Here is a 10,876-nt window from a genome sequence, read left to right on the forward strand (position 1 = left end):
GAAAAGGGAAGAAAAAGAAATCAGAAATATAATGGCGCCTTCCTTCCCATTTTCTCTAGATCTCAACCTAGCTCCGCCAACACAGACATGGGGGCAAGGAGCTGTACCTGTCTGGATGCCCTACTTTGCTTCATCACGAGTTCCAATGAGAGTTAACGACTCGTTACCCCTTGACAACGAAGTTGCCATTGGAGTTGCGAGGAGTTTTGGTGACTCCTAGGGATGTGCACGTGCTGGGAACGAGGGATGACACTCGGTTAGTGAGTGATGCCATGACACTGAGTGTGCAAAGTGCGGCATCTATCTCAAGTATAAGGCCTCGCCTCATTGTGAAATCTCATGAGGTGCAAGTACTGAGAGCTCAGTTGGTGACAGAGCGGAATTTGGTTGATGAGTGTCAGCGTGAGATCAAAAGATTGAAAAAGATAGGGCAAAAAGGGCAGAGGAGAACCGATGCCAACTTCGAATATTGCGGGAAGAGAATGATGAGCTATAAAATATGGTAAATTTTTATTCAAAAGACATGCAAAAATAGCTGGAGGCCTTGGAGAACCCAGAAAAGCGCAAGCGAGATCACGAGAGGAGTTCAAGGGAGAAGGGTGTGATCTTTGGAGGCTCAAGTGATGAGCCCCAAGAAACGATGCGTGAAAACCGAAGAAAGGATATTGAGAGGGCCAAACTAAAGTCTCCTACTGTAGAAAAATGAAGCTTTGATTTCTTTGATTTAGAAGTGAATGGCGTGGTTGATTATTGTTGTTGTTGTTGTATTTTTTTTTTTTAAATTTTAATAATGTGGCCTTATTTCCTTGTTTTGAATATTTTATTTCCATGGGCACCACTTAGCTTTAATTACTATTACTGTTTGCTCAATGTTTTGACACGAGTCCTTAACCATTGTGGAAACAATTTCCTTTGTCTTTTTTGGAAGTTATCTGGGCTTTCTATTTCTAACAATTGACAAAACTCACTGTAAAATTACATTCAATTTAAAATTCTTAGCTAATAAATTGAAACCAAAGATTAAAACAAGCACATTAAACATGGATCGACTTACACACTTTTTGAAAGGTTCAACTTCATCACAATTGTCGAGGATATACCAATAAGCTGATTCCATTTCCAACTCTGACCATTGAACCATTTTGTAGCCACCACACGGGCGTGCATTATGCACGAAAACTGATAGCTTTGCATTGGTTTCACCACCATTATTATTTCGTTCATGATGAGAGGAAATAATTTCACCATTATGGAGATACATTGAATAGAAAGTTAATGATTTGTTTGAAATGTATCCCTTAACAATGGACCCTTCAGGCCGAGCTCTATTACGTACATAACCTTTCAGCTTCCCTAGCATTCTGTACCACACATAATAATATATTATGTGGACAATACAAAAGAATTCAAGATAAAGTTGATAAAATAGCACAAAAAATAAGCAATACCTCTCTATCAGGTACATCTATCGATATCCCACTGGGCATGCAAGTTTTGCCTCCCGTAGTAAATGGATAGCTAAATGAACCATAACATCGAAGAAAGCTAGTGGAAATATTTTCTCAAGTTTGCATAGTCTGAACACAATATCAACCTCCAACCTATCCAAATCTTCAACTTTTAACGTCTTTGCACAAATTTGTTGGAAGAAGTTTGACAATTCCATAAGCGGTGCACACACCTTTTTTGGCAAGTACGGCCGAATCCCAACAGGTAGAAGTCGTTGAAGCAAAACATGACAATCATGACTCTTCAAACCCGATATTTTCCCACTTTCTTTAACATTCTTTGATATGTTGGCTGCATACCCATATGGAAATTTTACGGATTTCAAAAATTCACAAAATGATTGACGTTGATGTGGTGACAACGTGTAAATTGCTGGGTACTTCTTAACTAAGCTAGTTTCATCTCTATATAAGTGTAAAGCCCTTCGTATATTCATGTCTATCATATCCAAACGTGTATTGATCGTGTCTGTTGTCTTTCCTTCTATGTTCAATAGTGTCTCAACAATGGTATCACATATATTCTTCTCAATGTGCATTACATTCCAAATTATGTCTTATTTTCAATTTAGACCAATACTCCAATTCAAAGAAAATACACTTTTTTGTCCAATTGAATTCCATAGGTATTCGTTTCCCCTTTCTATCATAATTATCAAGGTACTTACCAGGCTTACAAGGTCTAAGATGATTGAATTGAAGTAATATCTCATCACTAGAGAATACCCTCGGTTGATCACGCATCTTATACTTTCCATCAAAGTCACAACTTTTATGCCACAGATGATTCTTTCTCAAATAACGACGATGCCTCATGTAACAAATTTTATTTCTCACCTTGGTATGTGATGTGTCCTCAAGACACACGGGACATGCCAACTAACCTTTAGTGCTCCATCCAGACAAATTGCCATAAGCAGGAAAATCGTTAATTGTCCATATCACAGTTGCCCACATCTTAAATCCAGAATCAGTAAACTTATCATAAGTTGGAACACCCTCCCACAACTCTTTAAGCTCATCAATTAATGGGCACAAATACACATCAATATCCTTTCCTGGTGCTTTTGGGCTTGAAATAAGTAAAGTCATGATTGAGTATTGTTATTTCATACACATCCAAAGTGGAAGATTATATGGAACAACCACCACCGGCCACATGCTATAACTTGTGCTCATACTTCCAAATGGGTTGAACCCGTCTGTTGTAAGGCCAAACCTTATATTTCTAGGCTCCTGAGCAAACTCAGGGTACATACGGTCGAACTCCTTCCACGCAATACTATTAGCTGGATGCCTCATAACACCATACTCATCAACTCGTTTATCAAAGTGTCACCTCATTTGACTAGCTGTATGTTTTGACATGAACATTCTTTGTAATCTTGGCTTCAGAGGAAAATAACGCAATACTTTTTGTGGAACTTTCTTTTCTTTTTTTCATTAGTTCTTGATTTATAACTTGGCTCATCACACTCAGGAAATTTATCCTTCCCAACATGCTCTTTATAAAACAAAGCACAATCATTCAACAAGCATCAATATTTTCATACCCTAGACCCAAATTTTTCAACATCTTATTCGTAGCATAATAAGTGGTTGGAAAATTATGTGGCTTAGGACAAGCCCAATTTAGTATCTCTTACAATATATCAAATGATTTGTTAGTCCAATGATTTTTCAACTTTGGCCTGCATTAACCTTACCATGACGGTCAAAACTGAAAGCTCATTAGTACCAGGAAAAAGTTCTCTTTTGGACTCAACCATTAACTTCTCATACTTATTAGCCGCAACCCTATGCACATTAGTTCCATCATCTTCCCTCTCACCTACACCTTCATTACCTCCAAAAGTATCACATTCTCCATGCAAATCTTGATTCATGTCTCGAGGAAATGCATCATTTAAGATATCATAAGTAACATCATTGGGTCCAAGTGCCTCTACACCATTTGGAAGAGTTGCATCTTGTCTGGGTCACCCAAATTTTTCCCCATGGTATATCCATGTGTGATAAACAGAAGACATCTCATACTCCCACTGTTGGCGCTAAAACTAGATGGGTAGTAAGTAGGCCAACTTAAAGATGATGTGGATGCTGAAGGTGAGGACCCTCAGTATGTAAGAGCATTCGGTAAGTAAATGGACATGCATACAGAAGACAAATGTACGTGGTTCACCCGAATGATGGGCTACGTCCACGGAGAAGTATGTTTTCATTATGATAATGTGTGTATACATTGTATATAGGGTTAGACCCAAAGGGAAGAGGAAGAATACCGAAGGTTGAAGGTAGATGCTGAAGGCTAAAGGCCGAAGGCTGGGGATCTGGCTGATGGCCGATGATCCGTGGGCTTGTAAATGGGCTCATGGGTAAACCCATGGGGGCCCAATAGCCTGCTCCAACTCTTTTCTTTCTCCTCCCCCTTTCTTGAAGGGGAGAGGTCTCTTTTTATAAAGAAGGGAGAGTCCCCTCCTCTTGTGTTTTGTCGATGTGGGACTCCCTTCCCTTTGGCTTGGGAGTGTTTGGGAGTGCTTGGCCAAATATTGTACAAACAGGAGTCCCCCAAGTTCCCGATTAAGGAGGTACTTCTTGATTGGGGACTTGTAGTCATCAATGCATTGGCCAAGTAATGCTTCAGCTCATTCTTTGCTTTCTCTTGTATGCAGCATTGGTGCGGAGTTGTTGAGTCAGTTGGCATAAGTGCTGGAAGTTTGGAAGATTCCCCATTAGTGCCGTTCGGCAGGTGGCATAGGCATTGGAATGAAAATATGTTTCTTGGGAGGTGCTGTTCGGCATGTGGCCTTGGCGCTGTAAGGGAGAAGATTCTTCATGAGGTGCCGTTCGGCAGGTAGCTTTGGCACCGTAAGGGAGAAGTATCTCCTGGGGGGTGTGATAAGCTCATAATTTCATACATATACATGCCCTATTTACTTATTTCTTTTGCTTAGTTTCTTAGATTTCTAAGTTATTTGCCTCCCTTTGTGTGTTTTGTAGGCAAATAGAGCAAGAGAGCATAATCCATGCAATTCAAGCATGTTAAGGCCTAATTTGGATGAATGGATGAAGAGCTTAAAGACAAACTCATTTTGGCTACAGCCCCCTCCCAGTCCAGTTCCGTAGGTCACATTGTAATATTTGTTTCAGCAACCTACACAGCTCGGATGAGGCCGCATTCTTCATGAAAGTTGTTCCAATGGGTGTGTACTATAACATATCCAAAATTCAGCCCCATTGGATAAATATGGAGTCTGTTACCTAGCAAACACAGAGCCATGCTCAGGATGGATTTTATCAGCGCGCAAAATGAGTTAGAAATTTGTTTTGGCCTTAACTTCCTCCTCCGACCTTGGATTGGCCCAAATGATATATGGCTGGAAAGAAGACATTCTGAACTTCAAGTTTGAGTGCTTAAAGTCTTAATTTGCTTAAGGGAAGCCCAATTCGTAAGCCCTTGAAGTTGCTGGTAATGCTGACCTCAGGATGAGCTATTGTTTCTGGTTGGAAGCTTGGTCATGGTGAGCTAGGCATGAGCTATTGTAGCTAGTTGGAAGCTTGGTCATGGTGACATGAAGATGAGCTAGGGCTGCTGGTGGGATTTATTGGTGAAGTGCATCAACCAATTCAGATTTTCTAATACAAGTGCATCAACCAATTCATATTTTCTAATACAAGTGTTGTATGCATTAGCCATATCAAATTCAGATTTTCACTTCCCCTAGGCCTATAAATAGGGATGTTCTCTAAGCTTGTAAACACACCCCAAGGGGGGGAGCTCTCAAACACTTCTCTAGAGCTCCCTTCCCTTCTCTCCCTCAAATTCTCTTAATTTTGCTTTCTAGTTCTCAATTCTAGCTTTCCTTTTGCTTCTTAGTTGTAATTTATTTTTCTTTGTTATGTAAATTCTTTTCTTAAGTTTTCAAGTTGAATTAGTTTCCAAGTTTCAATTATGGTTTTTGTTCTTATTCATTATGCTTATAAGTTAATATGCTAGTTTGAATGATTGATCACCATTTAGGCTTGCATGTTAGCTATCTTGGTTTGAATTAAGAGTATACACCATGCTTTAATTCGAATTGAACTATGAATAGGAAGAGTATGTATGGACATTCGACAACAGGGATTAGATACATACTTGGTTGTTTAAAATGTTCTTCTATGCTTAATGGGTTCCTAATGCTTAATTTTAGGTTAGACAACAAATGATCAAATTAGGGAATTAGGAACACAAGGTTATGACCACACACCATGGCTTAATCATACTTTAGCTAGAATCAATCCATTAATCTAAATTGAACTTGGGAACTTATTTGCTTGAGTTACTTATTTCTTTCTTCCTTGTTTTATGTTCTTTGTTTTTGTTTCTATTTTGTGTAGGGAAACTAAATTGGATCATTCAATCACCAATCCCTGTGGAATCGACCTCGCACTTACATATGCTATACTACCAAACGGCTCGTGCACTTGCGAGTATCACAAGTTGAGGATGCAGCTTAATCCATTTTGGTGCAGCTGAAATCTACGCAACAAGTTTTTGGCGCCGTTGCCGGGGATCGGTAACATTGTTTGATTATATTTGGCTTTCCTACTTTATTTTTTTTTCTTAACTGAACAATTTCAAGTTTTAAAGTTAATGACGTTAATGGACAAGTTGTGTTTGTAGTCCAACAGAAAAGGACAATTGCCCAACAAGCAAGAGAACTGGGTTTAAGTCCCAGCTTACACAACCCATTGGTGCTTGTTGCTTTGAAGCATGGAATTGGATTTTGGTTGATGCACTTCACCAATAAATCCCACCAGCAGCCCTAGCTCATCTTCATGTCACCATGACCAAGCTTCCAACCAGCTCAATAGCTCATGCCTAGCTCACCATGACCAAGCTTCCAACCAGAAACAATAGCTCATCCTGAGGTCAGCATGACCAGCAACTTCAAGGGCTTACGAATTGGGCTTCCCTTAAGCAAATTAAGACTTTAAGCACTCAAACATGAAGTTCAGAATGTCTTCTTTCCAGCCATATATCATTTGGGCCAATCCAAGGTCTGAGGAGGAAGTTAAGGCCAAAACAAATTGCTAACTCATTTTGCGCGCTGATAAAATCCATCCTGTGCATGGCTCTGTGTTTGCTAGGTAACAGACTCCATATTTATTCAATGGGGCTGAATTTTGGATATGTTATAGTACACACCCATTGGAACAACTTTCATGAAGAATGCTGCCTCATCCGAGCTGTGTAGGTTGCTGAAACAAAGCTTGCAATATGACCTACGGAACTGGACTGGGAGGGGGCTGTAGCCAAAATGAGTTTGTCTTTTAAGCTCTTCATCCATTCATCCAAATTAGGCCTTAACATGCTTGAATTGCATGAATTATGTTCTCTTGCTCTATTTGCCTACAAAACACACAAAGGGAGGCAAATAACTTAGAAATCTAAGAAACTAAGCAAAAGAAGTAAGTAAATAGGGCATGTATATGTATGAAATTATGAGCTTAACAACATCGCGCGCTGAATGATGCAAGGATGCCGAATCATTGGGGGATGTGAAGACATCGCGCGCCGAATGATGCAAGGATGCCGAATCATTGGGGGATGTGAAGACATCACGTGCCGAATGATGCAAGGGTGCCGAAGGTAGATGCCAAATCATTGGGGGATGTGAAGACATCACGCGCCGAATGATGCAAGGGTGCCGAAAGGGCACTTGCCGAATCATTGGGGGATGTGAAGACATCGCGCGCCGAATGATGCAAGGATGTCGAATCATTGGGGGATGTGAAGACATCGCGCGCCGAATGATGCAAGGATGCCGAATCATTGGGGGATGTGAAGACATCACACGCCGAATGATGCAAGGGTGCCGAAGGCAGATGCCGAATCATTGGGGGATGTGAAGACATCACGCGCTGAATGATGCAAGGGTACCGAAAGGGCACTTGTTATAGGCTGCCGAGAGCACTCGAAAAGGAGAACGACATAGCGTTTTGTGTCGTTTCCCACAGACGGCGCCAATCTGTTGGTGCTAAAACTAGATGGGTAGTAAGTAGGCCAACTTAAAGATGATGTGGATGCTGAAGGTGAGGACCCTCAGTATGTAAGAGCATTCGGTAAGTAAATGGACATGCATATAGAAGACAAATGTACGTGGTTCACCCGAATGATGGGCTACGTCCACGGAGAAGTATGTTTTCATTATGATAATGTGTGTATACATTGTATATAGGGTTAGACCCAAGGGGAAGAGGAAGAATACCGAAGGTTGAAGGCAGATGCTGAAGGCCGAAGGCTGGGGATCTGGCTGATGGCCGATGATCCGTGGGCTTGTAAATGGGCTCATGGGTAAACCCATGGGGGCCCAATAGCCTGCTCCAACTCTTTTCTTTCTCCTCCCCCTTTCTTGAAGGGGAGAGGTCTCCTTTTATAAAGAAGGGAGAGTCCCCTCCTCTTGTGTTTTGTCGATGTGGGACTCCCTTCCCTTTGGCTTGGGAGTGTTTGGGAGTGCTTAGCCAGATATTGTACAAACACCCACAAATGTGCATGGACAGTTTGAAGAGTATGCCATCACATATTCAGACATTTCTTGCAAGGACACCTCGTCTCATTTTTTTCATTCACATGCTAAATTGCTACTCCCATAAATGATGCAATACCATCCATATATTCCTTACTCAACCTATTTTTCACCTTAATCCATTGTCTATCCATGTGAACGTCCTATAACATAATTTAGGTGACGTCACATTCTTTCTGAATATGAAATGTCTCCTTATAACATATAAAGTTTTGTATATCTATACTATTTTAAATATTATGCATAGTTCGTTAATTATCATATTATTCATGTATTACTTCTGTTTTCCGTACACTTATAAAAGATATGGAAAAATTTGTGTTTGACATATTTTATCAAAGATATGCAAACATATCATTCACGTATAATGCGGGTATTGACATATTTTCTAAACAGGGGCCCAAGGTATTGTATATGCATAAGTTCCAAGTTGGAACAACTACCGAAGCCTACAAATTTTAGGGCCAAGTAAATCTAGAAAGTTCCTAGATACGTACTTCAGTGATTGTTGAACCCTTGACCACATAGGTAGGGTTCGCGGGCCAACCCAAAAGTTTTGGGTTAGGGGCAGGCTTCACGAGCTTTTTTTGAATTTTAGAGATGAGCTCGCCCAAGGTTTCAACTGTAAAGAGGGTTTGAAATTTAAATACAGTGGCAATGCTTGTAATTTATGATATTTGTTAACTGCAGTTTAGTAATTTGAGATTCATGAATTGGTTATTGACATTTTATTGAATATGTAAATTTTGGTTTTATGTTCCATATTATTAAACTATATAATGACCTTAAAACAAAACTCTGTTATTTTAATAGGGTCATTCTTTTTCTTCCTTAAAACTTTTGAATATGTAAATTTTCGTTTTTTTAAGTCGTTGATATTTCGGAACATATCTATACATGTATTGAATAAATATCGATAATATCGACAATAATATTGGAAAATATTGATGTCGATAATTTCGCTCACACTTCAGCAATATTTTGTCAAAATATCGCTCTAATATAAAAAATATTGAAAATATCGATGTAATGGAAAAAAGGGAAAAAAAACACAAAGTACACATGCAAAGGGGATTCGAACCCCTGCCATTTCACTCTTCCAACGCCTTAACCACCATGTTTCTTATGTTTTTGTGATAATACGCAAAAAGGGAACTCTATGTTGTACTAAGTCACTCATGTATCTTACCATGCAATATTTTAAGTGTAAAATATTGTAGTAAATCATTATATATAATCAACTTAAATAAGTTAAACCCATCATGCAATGCATTTCCTTCCAGTTTTTTGTGATAAATTAATAGATAATTGACTAAATAAACATCTTCCAAAGTTTCAATAAAAATTTCCAAGCTTTTCTTACATTTTCTCTGGTTTTTATTCAATTTTTATCGATATCGATAATATCTCGATATTTCTATCGAAATTTTCGTGTTTTTGAACTACTGATATTTCCGATACCATCGATATTTTAGACCTTGGTTTAACCTATGCCATAACACGGATAGATTACATAGTAAGATAACGACCTATGCCATAATACAAATAGTAATCACAGCTTAGGGAAAATCGACTTAAGTGCTCTAAAATCGACTTAGTTACGAAATCTTTATCAATTAACTCATTAGATTAATCATTTGCCTCAATAACATGAGTAAGAAGACTAATGGTTGAATCTAAAGTCTTGGTGTTTCATCATATTGTTAACAAACTTTTCCAAAATCCATTTTTTAAATTTCCTTAAATTTCCTTGTTTGCTTTTATTTGTTTTCTTAAACCAAAATCAACTTTTGCCAACTCACTTTTCAAAACTTACACCGTGTAACCATCTCTCTATTTTCCATCTTTGTTTCCGTTTAGTTTATGTTCTATTAATTGGAATTTTACTCAATCCTTGTGAGAACGACCTTGTTCTTCCATATCTATACTAAGCATTGATCTGTGCGCTTGCAAGATAAATTTGTTGAATTTAATCTATTAATTTAGGTTGAATTTGGACATAACAACTCATCAAATTAAAATCCCCAAGCAAGCAAGGACACTTTGTATCTTTCCTACATTGCATTTGCACAAGATAGTAACTAATGTGATGTATTGTAAATTATGGACCACTCTTTTGACAAGTTAGATAGACCGTCTTGCAGGGTTTAATTCAACCATGGACCACTTTCTTGGAGCCATGCCACTATATATAGGGCTTGAAATTCAATCATTAATCCCAAATTTTGAAGAACCCTAAACCCAAATGGCCAATTTCGAGCCCTAATATGAAATGAGAATGGTTTCAAACGAGCTTTTACGCTCAAGGAATTTGGGTTGACGAAATTTCCCCTTGCACGGTCAAAGAAATTGACAAGAATACAAACTTGTCCTCGAATTGCTACAAATACCAAACTACAATGGTAAGAGTGACAGAATTGAAACTACATGGTCAAAAATGGTTGAAGTGCCAAAGAATTTCTGCCTCATTTAAGGAAGAGGCTACAATGAGGAGTTCAAAATGAGGGGGCTATTTGAGGAGGCCAATCCCACCATCAAAACATTTAAAATATTTAAGTCCCATAATTTCTTTACATTCGTTCACGGTAAGATTGACGCCCCCCCCAAATAGCCCATTGACTTTAAACTTCTCATTATAGCCTCCCCGCTCATTTAGAGCCTACTATTGGGCTTTCTCTATAAGAAAAACAAATGAAAAAAATATCCAAATCTTAAGATCAATGACCCAAACCCAAAAAAGTCCACCAAAGTACTCCAAGGTTTGATCACGTCGATTTATCAATACTCGGGTCAGTA

The 10,876-nt window shown here is 38.8% G+C and overlaps 1 pseudogene; it reads right to left on the reverse strand.

Moving 5' to 3' along the window:
* Positions 1 to 941: 941 nt before the first annotated feature.
* On the reverse strand, positions 942 to 2,687 carry LOC148295876 (uncharacterized; annotated as a pseudogene).
* Between the last annotated feature and the right edge of the window lie 8,189 nt (positions 2,688 to 10,876).

The sequence above is a fragment of the Prunus avium genome, chromosome 3, assembly GCF_965620075.1.
Source record: "Prunus avium chromosome 3, drPruAviu1.hap1.1, whole genome shotgun sequence".
In the NCBI taxonomy this organism is placed as follows: domain Eukaryota; kingdom Viridiplantae; phylum Streptophyta; class Magnoliopsida; order Rosales; family Rosaceae; genus Prunus; species Prunus avium.